The sequence below is a fragment of the Panthera leo genome, chromosome A1, assembly GCF_018350215.1.
Source record: "Panthera leo isolate Ple1 chromosome A1, P.leo_Ple1_pat1.1, whole genome shotgun sequence".
Lineage (NCBI taxonomy): Eukaryota > Metazoa > Chordata > Mammalia > Carnivora > Felidae > Panthera > Panthera leo.
Genome location: NC_056679.1, coordinates 139,152,865 through 139,168,507, shown reverse-complemented (window position 1 = coordinate 139,168,507; position 15,643 = coordinate 139,152,865). Strand labels below are relative to the sequence as shown.

At 40.7% G+C, this 15,643-nt stretch overlaps 1 protein-coding gene across 1 annotated transcript in view; it reads left to right on the top strand.

Annotated features, from left to right (window-relative positions):
- Nucleotides 1–228: 228 nt before the first annotated feature.
- Nucleotides 229–15,643, top strand: part of FAM169A (family with sequence similarity 169 member A) — a 93,705-nt gene continuing 78,290 nt past the window's right edge. Inside the window, exon 1 of the mRNA XM_042941073.1 lies at nt 229–535. The gene's annotated coding sequence lies outside the window, so the exon portion shown is untranslated. The remainder of the gene's footprint in view (nt 536–15,643) is intronic.

Sequence of the window (15,643 nt, the reverse complement as noted above, 5' to 3'; positions counted from 1 at the left end):
ATCACCGGGTGGGGGATGTCTCATCGTGGCCTCCATCCTGGAAAAAAAGCCCCTGCACAATGTGCAGGATTCACATTTGCCCAGGGTGCGGTGGCAGGTAAGGGCATTTCAACTTGAGGAATGAAAATATGTAAAAGCACAGAGAAGTGAAACAGCTGCTTATTCCCCCGAACTGCTCACAGTTCACAAAGCCCTCAGTGTGACTGAAGCAATGTCAAGGTTAAGTCCTACTGTGGGGGTGGGGGTGTCAGTCTGGAATAGGGAGGGCTTTGTCCTTGGGAGTGGGGGAGGGAGCACATAACACAGGCATTTGACTTCCTGTCTGCAGGTCCCTGGTCTTGCTTTCATACTGCTTCCCGCAAGGTCTTTTCTTATTGCCATAACAAGTCATGTCAACTTACCAATCCTGAAGACACTTGCTGAAAGGACCCCAGCTTTGAAGAATGAACTCAAAAGGAACATGATTTCATTTCTCTCCAACTGTAGTCTTTCTCAAAAGTAGCCAGAATGGCTGAAGAGGAAGCCGGAGACAGAGGTAGGCAGCAGCCTGACTGCTAGGGCTTAAGACAACATGCTAAGGGTTTGTACCTTAACCGGTAAGAGATGGGCAGTCAGCAAAAGGTGTCAGAGTCTGAGAGTAATACATACTTCCCCTCACACGTAAACATGTATGTGTATGTATAGATAGACACACTGTATTTAGAGACATTAGATTCTCTGTAAATGTATCAAGTATATATATATATATATATATATATATATATATATATATATATATTTACAACAATTGCTCAGTTATTATACTCGTATGCACATATAGTGTGTCTATACACATTCATATATATGTATATATGTATATATACACAGTTTAGTATGTACATATAAAGAATATTATATATGCATGCGCTTGTGTGTGTGTGTGTGTGTGTGTGTGTGTGTGTATACAGAGAGAGAAAGAGAAACAAAGAAAGACAGGCAAACAGAGACAGATAAACAGAGATACTGGATGGATACCTACCCTAACTATTAATAGTGCTTACCACTGGGGGCTGAATTGTAAGGGGGCTTCCACTTCCTATTTGATATCCTGATATCCTAGTTGATATTATTTGAATTTGATACAAGAGCATACATTGATTTGGTAATACAAAAATCTCAAAAGCATAAATATTTAGGGAACAGTATGTAGATAGAGGCTAATAATGAATATTTTTTTTAATGACTTGCCCATTGTTCTATGGAAATACAAGAGCTGTGGCCCTCTTGGCTGGCCAGAGTCCTGGGCTGCAGGAGGGTGGAGGTGGGGACAGGCTGGAGATCAGTCAGGACCCATTGCAGTAGACCCAGGAGAAAATGAGGTATAAATTATACACACTCTTTCATTGCTGAGGTTTTGCTCCTACTCTTCTCCAAATGGGGAACTTGCTCCCTTACCCCACTTCTCCACCTACTGAGATTCTGTTCATCCTTCAAAGCTGAGTTAAAATCCTAGTTTCTCTGTAAAGCTTCTGCATTCCCAGCCCTTGGTAGAGTTACCTCCTTAGTGTTTCCGTGGCACTGTTTCTTCAAGTATGGCATTTCTTTCTGCCTTGTTCTAGCCCTAGGTTATTTATATATCCTAAACAGAGTGTAACAACTTTTTTTCTTAATGTTTATTTATTTTTGAGAGAGAGACACGCACACTGAGTGTGAGCTGGGGAGGGTCAGAGAAAGAGGGAGACACAGAAACCAAAGCAGGCTCCAGACTCTGAGCTGTCAGCACACAGCCTGATGCGGGGCTCAAACCCACAAACTGTGAGATCATGACCTGAGCCGAAGTTGGCCCGCTTAACTGACTGAATCACCCAGGCGCCCCTAGACTGTAACAACTTTGAGGATAAGAGCCATTTCCTATCATTAAAATAAACAAAGAAACAAAAACCACCTAACAGTGCAAGGCTTTGCATGTCAGAGATTCTCAATAAATGCTCATAGAATGAACATCATTTAGAAAATATATATTGAGGGGCTCCTGGGTGGCTCAGTCAGTTAAGCGCCTGACTTCGGCTCAGGTCATGATCTCGCAGGCCGTGAGTTCTAGCCCCGCGTCGGGCTCTGTGCTGACAGCTCAGAGCCTGGAGCCTGTTCTGGATTCTGTGTCTCCCTTTCTCTCTGACCCTCCCCTGTTCATGCTCTGTCTCTCCCTGTCTCAAAAACAAATAAACATTAAAAAAAAAAATTTAAAAATATATATTGAGATAGAAACGTTTTGAAAGCTATAATTTCTTTTTTTTCTCTGTTTATGTCACTTACCATAAATCCTTTTCTTCTAATTTTATTACACTTAAATTAAAAAAAAGATCATAATAACCATGCCTCTGAATAAAAGGTTATTTTCTTTTATTACACTTCTCCAGAAGTGTAATTTAATGTTTTACATATCAGCATCTGCTTCATGGGATTTCAACCTCTTGGTCCATGAGAATCACCTAGAGAGTATAAAAAAAAAAAAAAAAAAAAAAAGACTCAATTCCCCAGAGCCACTTCCCAGTATTTTGGTTCAGTTGGTCTGAGGTGGCCCTTATTTTAAAAGTTGGAGATATTAGCTTGTAGACAGGTTGAAATTTTCCAGGTAATTTTGATTCAACTGGTCTGAGGTGGCCCTTATTTCAAATTTTTTTTTTTTAATGTTTACTTATTTTTGAGACAGAGACAAAGCATGAACGGGGGAGGGGCAGAGAAAGAGGGAGACACAGAATCGGAAGCAGGCTCCAGGCTCTGAGCCATCAGCCCAGAGCCCGACGCGGGGCTCGAACTCACGGACCGCAAGATGGTGACCAGAGCTGAAGTCGGACGTGAGATGGCCCTTATTTTAAACAGTAGGTGATGTCCGCTTGTAGCCAGGTTGGAGTTTTACTGCTTTAGTTGATTGACTAATGCCCCAGGGTCATTTCTTGTGACATTTCTCTACCAGAGAGAGATCAAAGACTTCACATAGATTCACTTGAGATCATTCTCTGCCATCTGGCTGACTCCCTGGGTCCTCCTTATTTCCATCAAAATTCTAGAAATATTTTAACTTCCTTTCACTGCCCCCACACCACACACATAGCTCAGTAGCTTTATTCTTCACTTTTCCCCACTTTTTTTCAAACTCCCTGATAATTCAACATATTATAATGAATTTTCTTTTTGTATTTATAGTTCACTATAAATGCCTTTTAAATAATTCTTCCAACTTTATTGTTTCATATTTTTTCTTTTTAAAAAAATTTTTAAAGGTTTTTATTTGTTTTGAGACAGAGAGAGACAGAGCATGAGCAGGGGAGGGGCAGAGAGAGAGGGAGACACAGAATCCGAAGCAAGCTCCAGGCTCTGAGCTGTCAGCACAGAGCCTGAGGCGGGGCTCAAACTCACAGACTGTGAGATTGTGACCGGAGCTGAAGTCGGACGCTTAACAGACTGAGCCACCCAGGCACCCCTGTTTCATATTTTTTCAAAAACATCCTAGGCATATTAAAACACATAGGTACATGTGTATTGCATATATGCAAGCCCACATAGACACATAGGTGAATGTGTCTCTCCCTGTGTTGTTCCGCTCCTTGCTTTTGTTTTTTAAACTTGTTCTGGGATCTTTCAAACATAAAGATGAGCATATAAGAAATGAACAGTTGGGGCGCCTGGGTGGCTCAGTCGGTGAAGCGGCCGACTTCGGCTCAGGTCACGATCTCGCGGTCCGTGAGTTCGAGCCCCGCGTCGGGCTCTGTGCTGACAGCTCAGAGCCTGGAGCCTGTTTCAGATGCTGTGTCTCCCTCTCTCTGACCCTCCCTCCTCCCTGTCTCTCTCTGTCTCAAAAATAAATAAACGTTAAAAAAAAAAAAAAAGAAATGAACAGTTAATAAACAGTAGTGTATATTCAAGTGGCCAATAAATATATGAAAATATTCTCAATCTCATTGTAATTAGGAAAAATGCACATTCAAATGAGAGTAAAAATGAATTTTACATCAGTCAGCCTTAAACTTTAAAAGTGTGACAAGGGGAGTTGTGAAGCAATGGAATACCAAAATACTGCTGATTTGAGGGTAAGTTAGTACAACTACTTTGGAGAATAAGTTGGTAGGATCAAATGTATTAGTCAGCTATTGCCATAATAATGCTGTGTAAAAACAAAACAAAACAGATACACCAAAAGAACTCTTCAAGTCAGCAAAGATTTCTTAAATAGGACGGAAAAGAAAAAGAAATGAAAGAAAACTGATTAAAAAAACTCCAGGGGCCTCTGGGTGGCTCAGTCGGTTAGGTGGCCAACTTCGGCTCAGGTCACGGTCTCGCGGTCTGTGAATTCGAGCCCTGAGTCGGCCTCTGTGATGACAGCTCAGAGCCTGGAGCCTGTTTCAGATTCTGTGTCTCCCTCTCTCTCTGACCCTCCCCCGTTCATGCTCTGTCTCTCTCTGTCTCAAAAAAAAAATAAACATTAAAAAAAAATTTAAAAACAAAAACAAAAAACAAAAAAAACCTCCATCAACTCCTCGTTAGCACTATTAAAAGGGTGAAAAGGGAATCTACAGACTGGGAAATAGTCTACAAAGGACTTGTATTCAGAACATATAAAGAACTCCTACAAATCAATAAGAAAAAGACAAAAACTTAAAATTAAAAATAGACCAAGATCTGAATAGTCACAAAAGAGGGTATTCAAAAGACCAATAAGCATATAAAAAGATATTGTTCATAAATAGGTTGAAAGGATGGAAAAAGACCTACCATACAAACAGAAAAAGAGAACTGGAGGGGCTAAACTCCTATCAAAGCAGACTTTAATATAAAAGTTTGTAGAGATAAACAGGGACATTCTGTAATAATAAAAGGGTCAGGAAGATGTAATAATTATATAGTTTATAGAGATATATTTACCTAAAACTGAGCCCCAAAAGACATGAAGCAAAACTTAACAGAATTGAATGGAGAAATAGATAATTCAGTGATAATAGTTGTACTTGAACGCTCAACTTGCTATAATGGATAGAGCAACTAGAAAGAAAGGCAGCAAGGAAGTAGAATACTTTAACAACACTATTTACCAACTAGACCTCATGGACGTATATAGAACAGTTTGCTGCACAACAGCAGAACATACATTTTCTTTTCTTTTCTTTTTTTTTAATGTTTATTTATTTTTGAGACAGAGAGAGATAGAGCATGAACAGGGGAGGGGCAGAGAGAGAGGAAGACACAGAATCGGAAGCAGGCTCCAGGCTCTGAGCCATCAGCCCAGAGCCCGACGCGGGGCTCGAACTCACGGACCGCGAGATCGTGACCTGAGCTGAAGTCAGACGCTTAACCGACTGAGCCACCCAGGCGCCCCCAGAACATGCATTTTCTTAAGTACACATGAAACATTCTTGAGGATGGAATTTAATTGGAGGCCATAAAACAAATCACAACAAAGTTTAAAAGACTGAAGTCATACAAGGAATGTGTTTGCTGATAACAGTGGAATGAAATTAGAAATTAGTAAGAAAAAGATTTGGAAATTTTACATGCATGTGAAAATTAAGCAACATGCTCCTAAATAACCAATGAGTCCAAGAAGAAATCCCAACAGAATTTAAAAAGTGCTTTGAAGTGAATGCAAACAAAAATACAACATAGCAAAACTTATGGGAAACACCAAAAATAGTGCCGAGAGGGAAATCTATACCTGTAAACAGCTATATTAACAAAGAAGAATGACCTCAAATCCATTACCTAACCCCCCACTTAAAGAGATTAGAAAAAGAAGAGTGCACTAAATCCAAAGCATGGACTAATGAAGCAAATAATAAATATTAGAGTGAAAACAAATGAAGCAGAGAAGAGAAAAACAATAGAGAAGTTAAACAAAACCCCAAATTGTTTCCTTGAAAAGACCAACAAAATTGAAAAGCTTTTAAATAGACTGACCAAGACAAAAAGAAAAGACTAAAGTTACCAAAATCAGGGGTAAAAAGGGGTCATTACTATTGACCTTACAGAAATCATAAGAGTATAAGGGCATACTAGGAACAAATGCCTGTCAATAAATCAGATAATCTAGATGAAAAAGACAAATTCCTAAAAACACACAAACACTCAAAACTGATTCAGGAAAAAAAAATAGATAATATATACACTAAGAAGTAGAGATTGAATTAGTAAACAAAAACTACCCACCAAAAAAAAGCCCAGGTACAAATAGCTTCACTGCTAAATTCTACCAAACATTTAAAGAATTAGTACAGGGGTGCTTGGCTCAGTTGGCTCAGCCTGGCTCAGTTGGTGGAGCATGTGACTCTTTATCTTGGGGTTGTGAGTTCAAGCCCCATGTTGGGTATAGAGATGAGGAAGGAAGGAAGGAAGGAAGGAAGGAAGGAAGGAAGGAAGGAAGGAAGGAAGGAGAAAGAAAGAAAGAAAGAAAGAAAGAAAGAAAGAAAGAAAGAAAAAAGGAAAGAGAAAGAGAGAGAGGAAGGGAGGAAAAGAGGAAGGAAGGAAGAAAAGAAAGGAAGAATGAATGAATTAGTATAAATCCTTCTCAAAGTCTACCAAAAAACAGGAGAGACAGTATCTCCTAACTCATTCTATAAGTTCAGTATAATCTGATAATAAAGACAGACATCACAAGAAAAGAAAACCATAGACCAATGTCACTTAATGAACATGGGTGCAAAAATCCTCTGCAAATACTGGAAAACTGAATCCTATATCATATAAAAAGGATTATACACCATGACCAAACGGGATTTATCCCTGAGAATGCAAGGTTGGTTCAACATATGAAATCAATGAATGTAATACATCATATTACTAGAGTAAAGGAAAACCACAGGATCCTCTAAATAGAGAAACAACACTTGACAAAATCCAACACATTTTCATGGTAAAAACGCTCAACAAAATAGGAAAGAAGGAAACTTCCTCAGCCTGATAAAGATCATCCGTGAAAAACCCATTGCTAAAATCATACTTACTGGTAAAAGACTGAAAACTTTTTCCCTAAGATCAGAAACAAAGACAAAGATGTGTGTTCTCATCACTTCTTTATAACATTGTACTGGAGGTTCTGGCCAAGCAATTACGCAAAAACAAGCAAACAAAAAAAGAATCAAGACAGGAAAAGGGGAAGTGAAACGCCTTCTATTATCGAACCCCAAGTTTGCCCTGCCACTCAAAAGACCAATACTCAAGAGACAAGTTTTGATTGGAAAGTAATTTGAACTTTATTCAGGAGGCCAGCCACCTGGGGAGAAGGCAGACTCTTGTCCAAAAACCAGCTCCAGGGTTTCTGCCTGGCCCAGGAAGTTTTAAAGGGATTTGGGGTAGTTAATTGGCAAAGGGAGTGCAGTGGCCTGCGACATGTCCTGATCATGTGCAGCCTCCGTGATGCCAGCTACAAACGTTATCTCACGGCTCAGGGGTTGTGCCAAGGGGTCCAGTTCCTGTTTTGTGATGTGCTCTGTTCTTTCCTCAAAGGAGGGCAAGGTCTACAGATACACAAAGGTGAAATTATTTGTGTGACCCAAAACAGCAAAGCATTTTGCTAAAAATTTGCTAGGCTAATCAGAAAGCTGAGGTGGCTTCAGACCAGCTTGCTGGCCTCTGCAGCCTTGGAACCTTCCAGTCCTTCACTCCCCAAGTCCTGTGGTCTGTCTGCCGTGGATCCAGGGACTTAGGTAAGCACCTAAGGAGCGTGTTAGCCTGAAGCAAGTTAATCCTCGAGGCCAGTTGGAATGCATTTAACACTTCTATTTGCAGATGACATGATTTTGTACAGAGCAAACCCTAACGAATCCACCAAAAATCTATTAAAGCTGATAAATTATTTCAAGGAGCAAGATACAAGATTACTATATGAAAACCAATGGAATTTCTATACATTAGCAATAAACAGTCTGAAAATTAAGAAACCAATTTCATGTGTAGCAGCATCAGAAAGAACAAAACGGGAATAAATTTAACTGAGGAAGCACCAGACTTCCAGACTGTGACAACAATGCATTCTTGAACAAAAAGCAAAGAGGATCTAAGGAATGAAAAGACATGCGGTGTTTACATATTGGAAGACATGATATTGTTAAGATGGCAACAATGTGCGAATTAGATTCTGTAGATTCGATGCGATCTGTACAAGAATCCAACTGCCTTTTGTGCAGAAACGGACAAGCTGTTCCTAAAATTCATACAGATGTGCCAAACGATTCTGAAATGGTTGGTGTCCATCTACAAGAGAAGGGGAAAATAAATCTTGGCATTTTTATACAATGGGATAGTATACGGAAATAAAAAAAAGCTACTTCAACACTCAGCAACATAGTTGACTGTCACACATGTAAGGCTGAGCCAAAGAAGCCAGACACAAAAAAGTTCAAATATAAGTATACTAAGTTCTATTGGCATGAAATTCACAAACAGGCAAAACTGTGATGTCAGATGTCAAAAGACGGGTTACCATTAGGGAGTGGTATTGACTGGTAGGGGGAATGAAGCAGTGTGCTGATGTGTTGGTAGTGGTGATTGATTTGGGTGGTAGTTATCTGGTTGTCTACATATTAAAAATTCATTGAGGGGCGCCTGGGTGGCTCAGTCGGTTAAGCGCCTGACCCTCGATTTCTGCTCAGGTCGTGATCTCACGGTTGGTGAGTTGGAGCCCCACTTCGGGCTCTATGCCGACGGCTCCGAGCTGGCTTGGGATTCTCTCTTTCTTCCTCTCTCTCTGCCCTTCCCCACTTGTACTTTCTCTCTCTCAAAATAAATAAGTAAACTTAAAAAAAATAATAATTGAACTATACCCTTAATATTAGAGACCTTATGCACCTTCCTGTAAGTGTTAGATCTTAAAATAACATAGAAAAATCAGAAGTTTAAATCCCTTCACTTTGTGTGACACCTGGTTGGCTCAGTTGGTGGAGCATGTGACTCTTGATCTCAAGGTTTTGAGTTCGAGCCCCGCCTTGGGTGCAAGAGAATACCTAAAAATAAATTCTTTAAATCCCTTCACTCTGCCATACATGTATGACGCTCTTTGTCTCATCCCAGTTTCTCTATTGTGTTAGTTAATCTCACCATCTATAAAGAGTTTTGATAAAGATCGTAGCTATGGTGCTTATTTAAAATGTGGATTCTTTGGCCCCATTCTAGATCTCCTGGATTGAAATCTGTAGGGGAGAGACTTGGGACAATGCATTTTTAGCAGAGAAGCTGGAGAGGCACTGCAATAGGGAAAGCATGAGGGAGTCTGCACCACACGGAAGGCCTGGGTCCACCCCATCCCCCACCCCGTCTCTAATCAGTTCCTCTGTAGCATTTTCAAACCAAGGCCAGGCAGAAAAATTGAGAGACATTGTGTATTGTTTCTGCCTTGATGTGGGGGGAAGCAGAAGACTGACTGTCTGTCCCCTAAGCCTTGGCAGGACATGCCTTTTGCTGCTGTCCGATGTGTTTTTGTTTGGGTTCAAAGTTCCATCCCGTTTTTGTCCTTTGCAATATAAAGGAATTCAAGTGATTTGCTGAATTCCTTTTTTCCTCCCTAATCATCCTGGTTCAGCTGGAGTATTCAGAGTTTCAGAGGTTTTTGTTTGTTTGTTTTGATTTTGGGGTTTTGAAGTTGGAGTAAAGGAGTCTTCCTTTTATGTTTTTCTTTTCCTTTTTTAAAAAAATTTTTTTTAAATGTTTATTTTTGAGAGACAGATTGACAGCATGAGTGGGGAAAAGGCAGAGAGAGAGGGAGACACAGAATCCAAAGTAGGCTCCAGGCTCTGAGCTGTTGGTACAGAGCCTGACAAGGGGCTCGAACTCACAAACCTTAAGATCATGAACTGAGCCAAAGTGGGATGCTTAACCCACTGAGCCACCCAGGCGCCCCTAGCTTTGTGCTTTTCTTAATTACAGTATCTAAGGCTTCCATATGCAAATCTTTACTTGGACAGCATTTTATGTTCCACCATTATCTGTAGGACAGAATTTAGCTGTGAATCGAGTCCCTTGTGCAGTCCCTGACGTGAAGAAAGCTGGTCAGTAATGTTGCCACCTCCTACTTTCTAATATTTTTCGAAATCAGTAAAAGAAGCTCGTGGTGGGGGTGTTGAATAGGTGTGTAGGAAAGTGAATGGGGGTGGGGGTGAGATTATAATGCCTCTATCTTTAGTAAACACAAGTGTAAGCATTGTATACGTTTTAGTTAGTAGGGTGTTTGCATAACAATGTTCTCAGAGTGTGGACCATGCCACCAAAACCCAAAATAATGGGCTGGAAATTGATTTTCATTTAAAATGAGTTATGTCTTCTTATGGAGCTCCATAAAGGGCGATCCCAAATTATCCTGGATCTGCTTGCCAGTGTTCATGATCCTTCACCTAATAGAGTTAAGATCACCTCAGTGTCGAAAAACACTTTGTTTCGTTCAAAAAAGGTTCTCCTTCAGGATAGACAAGTTAGAAAAAGGCACGCCTCCTTCTGGCTGATGAAGCCTAGAGTTAGGAGGCTTGGCTTGGCACACAGAACCCCAGCAGGGTTTCAGCCTTTTCTTGGGCCGTCTGTGGTGTGTGGCCTTGTACAGGGCCCAGCTGTGTATGGAGCCAGTGAAACAATGACAGTATTGCATGCATTCCCAGAAACTCTCTCTCTCTTTCTCTCTCTCTTTTTTTTTAAATTTTTTGAAGTTTATTTTTGAGAGAGAGAGAGACAGAGACAGAGTGCGAGCAGGGGAGGGGCACAGAGAAGAGGGAGACACAGAATCCAAAGCAGGCTCCAGGCTCTGAGCTGTCAGCACAGAGCCTGACACGGGGCTGGAACCCACGAACTATGAGATCATGACCTGAGCCAAAGTTGGACCCTCAACCTACTGAGCCACCCAGGTGCTCCTCCCAGAACCTCTCTTTATCCACATATTGATTCTGCTAGGGCAGTGGGCAACGATTGAAGTATAGGGACTCATTTATTGTGAGACTGATGGGGCAGAGACCTTTACCCTGTTACGCAGGAAGAGAACATTCTCAGTCTCTTTTGGAGTTGTCCCTCTTTTCTGATTGTGGACACGTTGGCCCTGAGAACTGCGGAAACTCTGGGCACCTACAACTCCATCTAAACCCCTGCACTAGGAGAGCTGACTGAACTCCAGCATGGCTTCCAGCAGTCCCAGGCCCTGGGATGATCTGGCCCTGCTTCAGTTCCTGTCTGGAAAAGCTCACAGCTGCCAAGAGAGTTACTGTTTGTTCCAGCCAACACCTGATCAAATGCCCTTGACCTCCCTTTCTTAGAGCATTAACAAAACAAAACAAAACAAAACAAAACAAACAACTTCCAGTTGTAAATTCTTCCTCTGTCCCTTTGAGTTGTGCATGTATCTCCTACAACCCCCAGAGTGCCTTTTCCAAAAACTTGAAAGCCATTTCTTTGAAATGTAATAATCCAGTTAATAGGACCTCTGTCTTCCAGGCTCTGTGGGAAGTAGAAGCCTAGCTTGGATAAATTCCAGTTCACAGACACAGATGACTGAATCACAGTGACACTAACCAATATTCTTGCCCACTTTTTGTAACTTTTCACTTCTCCGGCTCTGATCAACATCCCCTTGCTCCTCCACCCTCCTCCCTCATTCTGTAATTGAACCACGGTGAGTTGGTTTCTTGGTGAGTTACAGATGGAGACTACGCCAAGTGGAGTTGTAAACCAAAGGAAACTTTATTTGCAGGAACTGAGATCATGGGGAATAACTTTGAAAGCCATGACTCCCTGAGCAGGGATGGATGGGTTCCTTTAATTTACAGTTTAGGATGAATATTCAGAAAGGGGAGCTTTGTGCATCCTCTGTTATGTTAATGAAGCTCGTGCTCCTCCTAGGTCAGAGAATTTAATGTTCTAGCGAAGCAAGGTAACTGTCAGACAAAGGGAAGGGGCTATGGGCTATGGTATAAACTGGATGGGGTCTTGGGCTCCTTATCTACAGTTAGGAATGGAGGGCCCTGCTTACTTCTGAAACGCACTTCGAGTTTTACCATTGATTTACTGTCTCTAATATGGGTGGGCTATTTCCTGGCCTCATAGAGCCCGTTTTTGCATTCCCTTTGTTCCCTTAAAATCCTAACTAGCGAGGTTTTTGCATTTCTTTGTAGTTCTGATACCTCCTAGGAAGTTCCACAAGTAGTGTTCTTGGGCACGTAGAGTGGGTGAGACACAGATCTTGGAAAATAGCTGGCGGCCTAAGATGATTTGTCAAGGGTTACAAAATCTATGTCTGGTCTTTCTTTTTCTGGGGCCACTAACTCTTTCTGCTTACAGTTCTCTTTTCAAAAGGTTCAGTCACCTCTGCACAAATCAGAATTGAAGTCAGCTCTTTCCCCCCCACCCCGTCCCGACCACGATGGTTACTGAATAACATTTGTCTTTACTCACTTTAACCAGTGTGTGGTTTTATCTTTGATAGTTCTTTAACTGGCCCTTATCCGGTTCTTTCTATGAAAGTAATATAACTTGCTGTAACTTAATATTCTAGCACTCATATTTTTCCATGTTGCTATCTAGTTTCCATAAATATAGTACTTCTTGTTTTTTTGAAAAGTTTTATTTATTTAAGTAATCTCCACACCCAACGCGGTGCTGGAATTCACAACCTGGAGATCAAGAGTTGCATTCTCTTCTGACTGAGCTGGGCAGGTGCCGCCCATAAATATAATACTTAATCACTGCACAGTATGGGTTATGTGCTATAAATTTCTTAACCAAAAACCCAATGGATTTTTTATTATAAAAGGACTATGTGTTCATCATGGAAAATGAAAAAACTACTATAAACAAAATATAAATCTCCTCTCCAGTAATCCTACTACCCTGTTTTGCCTCTTTCTAATCCATTTTCCAACTTTTGCTGTTAACATTTCAATATATGTCTTTATGACCTATATATTCTCTGAATATATCCATATGATTAAGCATAATATTAAAAGCAAAAGTGGGATCTTTTTAAACGGATGTGTTTTCTACGTAATATTTCCTGATGTTATTAAATATTGTTCATAAATGCAATTTATTTTATTTTATTTTATTTTCAGAAATGTAATTAAAAAATGACACAACATTGTATCTTTGGTACATTGGATGTGCCAACATTTATTTCGCAACTTCTTGGTGGACTTTCCTGCCCTTTCTCCACCACCAGTATTTCCCTATTACAAACAATATTGAAATAGTCCTATAAGCAAATCTTTGTGCTCATCCTTAATTAGTTCCTTTGGATAAATTCTGAAGGGAGCATTTAACTCCACTGAAGATCAGCTCCTTTTTCTTTTGGCTTCTATAACACCACAATTTCCCTTTCCTCTCGTCACAGCTCTGCTTCCCATGTAGGATCTTCTTATGAAGATTTAGATCGTCTAAATCCTATTAGATTTTGACTGGGCATGTGTTTTTTTCTCCCATTCTTCCTCAGCAAGCCCATTCATTCCATGGTTTCCATAACCCTTCCTGTGCTGATGGCTTTCCATTTATAACTTCAGTCTAGATATGTCCTCTGAGCTGTAGTTCCTAAAGATCTATTTCATACGTCTCCACTTGGATATCTCACAGCACATAACAAACATAGCCAAGGGGCGCCTGGGTGGCTCAGTCTGTTGAGTGTCTGACTCTTGATTTTGGCTTGAATCATGATCCCAGAGTCTGGAATCAAGTCCCGTGTCAGGCTTCATGCTGAGGATGGAGCCTGCTTATGATTCTCTTTCTTTCTTCCTTTGCCTCTCTCCCCTGCTCAAGTGCTCTGTTTCTAAAACAAAGAAGCAAACAAAAACGAAACAAAACAAAAAAAACTCAACATAGCCAAAATGGACATAATGATTTTTACCTCCCAAATCCTTATTCTCCAGTGATTCCTATTTTGGTGAGCAGCACCAGCATCCACCCAATGGTTCAAGCCGAAAACCTGGTGATCTTGTCTTCTCTATTACATGGCACATTTTGCCAAGTCATGTTGACTCTACTTCTCACCTTTAGGCTTTAGAATTCATTTACTTCTCTTCATCCTCACTGTGGGCTCTAGACCAGACTGTCATCAGTCTGTATCAGTTCCATAAGTGGCTCTTTGCCTCCAGTCTTCTCTTCGACTCATTTTTCACATTGCTGCCTAAGAAAATTTGCTAACATGCAAGTGTGGTCATGTCAGTCTGAAATTTAAACTCTTCAAATGTCTCTCCATTGCCTTTGGGATTGAGTCCATGCTCTTTATCGTGGCTGGCCAGGACTTTTTAAAAGAATAACTGGTCCTGCCTGTTTCTCCAGCCTCATTTCTTGACACTCTACACTCTGCTAAAAGCCTTGGCTGTCTTCTCAGTTCAGCCAGTAAGCCATTGTTCTACAGGCCATATTCACGTTTCTAATTGGCTCTGCCTGTCCCATTCATTGCACTACCACATCACAGAGTCCATCTAGAGCAGTGCCTGACATAATAGACATTTTAAAACACATGTGTTGAGTCAATAAATGTATAAATATTGGGTGAGAGGATGTTAATGCAAATATATTCTGGAAGCTGGATATATGCTAATTGAGAAGAGGTATAGTTAAGTCTGTAGTCTAATGTCTAAGTCTAGAGTAATTGAGAACAATGGTCAATTTCCTGCTTCAGCACCTTGGGTCAATTTCCATATCTCTTGGGGCACCTGGGTGGCTCAGTCAGTTAAGCATGGGACTTGGGCTCAGGTCATGATCTCATGGTTTGTGAGTTCGAGCCCCGCATCGGGCTCTGTGCTGGCATCTCAGAGCCTGGAACCTGCTTAGGATTCTGTGTCTCCCTCTCTCTCTGCCTCTCACCCATTTGTGCTCTGTCTCTCTCTGTCTCTCTCTCTCAAAATTAAGTAAACATTAAAAAAAAATTCCATACCTCTCTAAACCTGTTTCCTCATCTTTGAAATGAAGATATAGTATCTACCTCAAATAGATAGTGTGAGGATTAAGCAAGACAACTAAGGTAAAATGTTTAGTACTGCAAGGGAGGAAAACTTTTCCTTTCTTCCCTTTAAGTCTTTGGTTGCTCTAATAATTAAATTGACATAAAACAGATTAAAAGGAGAAATACTTAATTACATACTTACAGGGGCCCCACTAACACATGAGAGGCTCTTTGACAGGGAACTGAGGTTCATATGCCATCCTGAGCTACAGAGAAGAGGATAGAAGTCCGGCATTTCACACGGGAGAAAGATCATTCATAGGGAGATGGGAAGAGCCAATATTTGGTAAACAAATGTATGCCATGCCATGAGGAGGAGTCTTATGTTAAAAAAAAAAAAAAAAGGTTAATTTTGGTAATAGCGCTCTTCCTGGTATAGGCTTTCTATCTAAAATTTTAGAGCAGTTAAAGGGAAGGTAAAAAGCTCTTTCTGAGTCTGTTGGGCTCAACAGACTTGATTGTCTTTAGCTCCAAATAATCTTCATGCCAAAGTGGCACATTCTGGGGTGGACTGCTCTGAATCCCATCAGTACAATATCTGGCATAGAAGTGCTTAATAAACGTAATCCAACAATAATGACAATGGAGATTATGATACATTGCCTCCAGATGGGTGTTCCCTTTTGCACGCCAACCTATTACATGATTTAGCTGTTTCAATAAGCCTTCCCAGTTCCTATTAACAATTAAAAATAATCCCTCTTATTG